The following is a 5,508-nucleotide window of genomic DNA, read 5'->3' on the forward strand; positions in this document are numbered from 1 at the left end:
CGGGCGCGCGCAAAACCTACAAACTTGTATCCTTCATAAATAGCAAAACAAGACGAAGCAACACATAACTGTAAAATAAATTTTAGTTTAAAGTTGTCTCAGGTTGAGAGTGCCCCGAGACACGGTGCAGAAGCAAACAGAGCCAAGGGGATGCACGGCGCTTGAAAGGTAGGACTCGATCCCTTCCCACTGATAAAATTTCAAAATACTGACCTTTACAAACACAGCTAAATATACAAAGAGATGAACTTCCACTGGGGAGTCAGGAGAAACAGCAAGCAGCAGAATGAGCCGAAAATACAGAACAGCCAGTACATGTTTCAATTTGTATAAGATAACTTGAAAAGGGAAGAGAAAGTAGAGAATCAATAAAATATGGAAGTAGAACAGGAAAATTTGAAAATGTAAAAATTAAGTTGGAGGGGCCAGGGAGATGGCTCAGTGGAATAAGCGCCTCCCTGGCAAGCGCAAGGGCCTGAGTTCACTCCCTGATTCCGAAAAAAAAAAAAAAAAAAAAAAAAAGTAGGAATAAATATAATTAAATTTAAATAAATTTATAAATATTAAATTTATAAACTTAGTGGATGAAACACTATTAGAAGAGACATATTAAATGATTTGGACCGTTCAGTGTATCAGAGACAATGGAAAATTACAGTTTTTAAATGCATCTTCTTGGAAGAATTTGAAAGACAGTAGATACTGCTTCTCAGCCTTTTGGCTAAGATCAAGTATAGTCCCTGTTCTTACCAGTAAGACAGCAGATAGACTGAGCTGACTGTGCCCAAATGGGGAGGTGGAAGAAAGCTGGGGTGGGGAGGATAATTAGTGCGATTGATTTCGACCGTAATTTTGCAATAAGCATGACAGTAGTAGTGCAGATGTAAATAAGCCAGCCACATGATTCCAGATCCATGAAGTTCAATATCCGGCAAAACTAAGATACAGCAAAAAGGTGCTGCTTATCCAGGCCTGCTGCGTCGCCCTTCATCCCAGGGTGAAGGGATGAAGCAGGATGTTTGCAAGTTTGAACCTAGCTTGGGTTATTCAGTGATTTATCAATACCCGGTCTCAAAATAAGAAAGAGCTGGCAATTTCCTTAGTGCAAGAGCGCTCTGTTTAGTCCTTTGAGCACCACACACACACAAAGGAACGCACACTTACAGTCTTAAAGGAAGTCATTAACATACATGTCATGAAAGTGTACTTTACGGAGTGGCAGGAAGGCATGACCGGGAAGAAATGCACAGCGAGGAGACGTCTTTCTAGGGTGCTGCTGATGGTCTATTTCTTATCTGAGATCAGAGTTTGTGGAGTAAGTTCTTAAGTTGCCTACTATTATATCATATATTTTTGCATGCATATTTTCTGTCCTAATAATAAAGAATTAATAAAGAAAGTTGTGCTAGCTCAGTATGGTATACTAAATGAGATTTCAGGTAAAATACTAAAAAGACAGATTTAAAAACTTGGAAGAAAGTCCAAAACATATGTAATCCCTTATCTCTCCAAAATAGAGAATTGTTTATCAATATTCTAAGAAATGATGTTTGAGAATTTCTGAAATTTTATTACAATTCTTAGATCAGGAGCACAAGTGCATGCTAAGCTGCGCAGGTGAAAGGAAGCCACCCAGCGTTTCTTTTAGGAATCTGTGTAACCCCGAGTACAGAGCAATAGCCTTCAACGGAGCCAAGAAAAGACGAATTCACCGGAAGGGGAGGCGAGCGAGCTTTCCGTAGCAGTGGCGAACATTAGCAATCAGTAGAAAAACGTATTCATGTGCTGGGAGAAGTTTGTGCCAAGCTCGAGTTCCATACCTGGTGAAGGAGGGCGGCAGAGGCGAGGGCAGGACACGTGTGGCTTTAATTCAAAACATAAAATCAATGCTTTTCATTACAAGTAGATTTCAATTAGGAAATACAGATTCTGAGAAGAAAAACAATCTCATAAAGAAAACGTCACACAAGAAGTGGTGAGCGAAGACAGTCGGCGGCGTGCAGTACAGAGGGCGGACCGTGAAGCGGTAACGGTGTCTACTACGCAGGCCAGAAAAAACGCGGAGACTAAGAAGAGGTCCGAACGGCCGGCTGGTAACGGTGACCCGGCGGGGCTGCTAGCATCGAGTTCTCACAGCGTTCACTGCAAAGATGAGGAGCGATTAGCGTTCTTCACCTGAAAAGTGGTAAACGCAAATGCCCAAAAGTCTCGGGTAGTCTTTACAGTTATAAAAACAGATCACGCACCACCCAAGCTATAGCGAGAAATAAAAGAAAGGCAAGAGAAGTTTCAGGTAAAAGCAGCCCGGGGCGGGAAAAAGGAAAAAGAACAAGTAGGTGGCGGCGTAAAACCTACATAATTAGGTGGGAGACACGGTGTGAGAAGGGACCCAACCTCGATCTATATTAATGGACTAAACGCTCAGATTAACACCTAGAGTTTCTTAGACCAAACAGGCAGAGCAAAGCGGACACTGCTGGGTCCTGTGTACACGAGACGCATTTGAGACGCAGCAGGGCAAGGCCTGGGCTGCAGCAGTCTGGAGAAGGGCGAAGGAGGCTGGCGGAGCTACTTGAGCACCGAGCCACTCGACTCGGAAGCAGGGACGCGCTGCTGGAACTCAGCTCTGATGAGACTGCAGCTCGGGCGAGGCCTGCACGGCTGACACCCCGGGCTACGTGAGGAGCAGTGGCGAGAACAGGCATGAGGCGGCGAGTGCGCCACCCCGAGGTGACTGGACGTGTCTCTCTGAAAAGTCGCTAAACGATGACACACACAGGATCAATTGTGTGCTTTTTCTCACTGTTATGTTTAGAAAATTGCTCAAAACAATGAAATAGCACACAGGAATTTTCAAGCATGTGGAAAATGTTTATGAGATTGACCAAGTGGAAGACCATAAAGGGAACCTCAAAAAAATTACAGAATTGGTTCTATCTAGGTCACCTTCCCTGACCATAAGTTGATTATGGGGCATAGCTCTAAACATATCTTAAAACTGAGGAATATTTCCACGTAACCTGTGTATAAAGGTCATATTGGAACCTCGAAAAATCTTGAATTCTACAGAAATGAAAATCACTCAAGCTACTAGCCTGTGGTGGGGACAGACAGGGAGACACCCTGGGGCTTAAGCCTGGGGCAGGTCACGCAGGGTCTGATAGAAGGCGCTGGGTACTGTAGACTCTTCCGAGGGCAAGAGGACTACATACCATGTCTCCAGAGTGGGAGGAACTTGATTTGGGGAAGATTGGGCTTTAGGAACTTGCCCTGCGGCAGAGGCCCTCTGAAGTCTGGACTGGCAAATTGGCTGTTCTCCTCAGGAACGAGAGGGTGGTGTCCTGGGTGGAGGGACAATAGGAAGTGAGCAAGTGAAGAGGATATAGGAGACAGGGGCGCTGGGAGCCATCCAGCTGATGGTCACTAGGGTGGAGGAGAAAAGGAACCAAAGCAACCCCGCTCCTAACGCAGTGGAAGGTGCTCCAGTCACCTGAAGTAGGGGCATGGGGAGTGCCGTGGTGGGCAAGGAAGTCAGGAATGCCTCACGGTTGCCATGGGGAAGGGCTCAGGGCCACACTCCGAGAAACAGGTGAGGTGGGAACCCTGAAGGTGAGACTGAAAAGGAGGGCTCAGCAAGGGAGCTCCGCAAGGTCAGTTGTCACGGCCGTGAGCAAGGACCATTTTCCAGTATCCCTGAATAGACATTAATGACAAATAGGAGGTCAAGTGGGAGAGATTCCTTGGACCAGCACCATCAGAAGTTGTCCAGTGACCTTGGTGACACCACGTTTGCTAGAGCTGAGAAGCTACAGGGGCCATGAGGGTCAGCCTTTCCTCGACAGAGCCTGTGGCTCCGGGCCTGGTCAGCTGGTGAGAGATCCTGACATACCGCCACATTAATGATAGTAGGATTATTCAGGCACCACTAGAAATCTGACTGGAGAGGCCGTAAAGCATCTCAACTTTAGACAGGAAAAGTAGCAGCAGAGGCTGGAAGGGTCCCCACGAGGTCCTGAGTCTGAGGGACATTTCTGTTTCTGATGATCAGGCGGAGCCTTGAAGCAGTTGAAATGCTGAAGAGAAGGCTGGACAGGCAGAGGTGCCGCAGGCAAAGGGGCACTTTGTCTGAACAGACGAGAAAGGAAGGGATTTTGCATACATGAGGACAATTAGCAGTTAGCAACTGCCTCTATTGGACCAGGACTTTACAAAAACAATATATAGTGATGTTCATTGTCATAGCTTTTATATTTAGAGTGCGTGAAATATTTTTGTCTTGAATTTCCTACTTTAGTTCTTTGGAACAAAACTTGGGCCATGTGGCCTTGAACTCATTAGCTGAAGGAACAGTTGGGCTAAGGCGAAGCCTGGTGCAATTATATTACCAAGGGACCAAATGACAAACGTGGAATTGAATGAACCCCTCGGAGTGCGCTTCTTTGCTATGGCGGCGCTTCAAGACAAAGGGCACGCTGCACACAGGCCTCTTGCTGCGACCTCGTACTCTTCCTTTATGCCCCAGAAATGCATGCCGAAGTGGCCGTTTCTCAATTTCGCCAGTAATCATTTCTCTTTAATCAGCTAATTACTGATAGCCCAGATGAGCATCTTGCGCGCAATTTTATTTAGCACATCTCTTAGAATGACGGAAGTGTCGGAACATCCCAGGTACGCTGCTGCAGGCACCAGATGCGCAGTAGGAGTGTCGCCCAGAAACAGCTGGAGCATTATTCAGTATGAAAAGGAATAAATATGTTTATGGAAGAGATGTTCACATCTTCTCTGATCAGGTTGGTTCAAAGATGGCAGATTCCTCGCACTTTCTATCAGATTTTTTTCCATAGAACTTCTGATGGAGCGACAGTTTGTGGTGTTGAGTCTCAGGCAGGCAAAAAGCCAACCTTTCTGGAGGTGGTTTGACTGTTGTACCAGAGAAAGCATTATGAGGAATGACTTCTCAGCCACTGTTATTCAGTTGAGAAAATGCTGTAGCTTTTCTATTTTCTTAAGGGTTTATTGAGGGAGAAAGCAGAACTGACCTCTTAGGAAACAGAAGTGTCATGGTATGCCTGTCACAGCTGTCATGACTGTTTGTTGAATGTCCTCTGAAGCTATAGATGTCCCCTACTTCACCCACATTGCTATTTGTGCCACTTGTGAGTAGCTCTCTTCACAAGATAAATATTCTATCATTTTGCTGCAGGGAAGTACTTATTAGTAATCAGAGCTATCTGGCAGCCTGCTCATAAGTCAATCTCAGGAGAGCTGTGATCAACATTGTTAGGGTTTGTGTCCAGATGTCCCCGCAAAGCCTCACATGGTCCTGGGATTTTTTTTTCTTTTTTCTTTTTTTGGAAGTAGTTGAATCTAGAGTATGTGATGCATTCCTGGTGCAAAGTTGGGACTAAGGGTGTGAGTGCTAAACCTGCTCTAGGGCAGGTAGCTTGCATACAAGGGAGAGAAAGAGGTTCTCTCTCTCTCTCTCTCTCTCTCTCTCTCTCTCTCTCT

General features: G+C 45.5%; 1 pseudogene; it reads left to right on the forward strand.

The window, feature by feature from the left end:
• The first annotated feature begins 701 nt into the window (after positions 1–701).
• Positions 702–789, forward strand: LOC111816037 (annotated as a pseudogene).
• The last annotated feature ends 4,719 nt before the right edge of the window (positions 790–5,508 follow it).

The sequence above is a fragment of the Octodon degus genome, unplaced genomic scaffold (assembly GCF_000260255.1).
Source record: "Octodon degus isolate 3935 unplaced genomic scaffold, OctDeg1.0 scaffold00025, whole genome shotgun sequence".
In the NCBI taxonomy this organism is placed as follows: Eukaryota; Metazoa; Chordata; class Mammalia; order Rodentia; family Octodontidae; genus Octodon; species Octodon degus.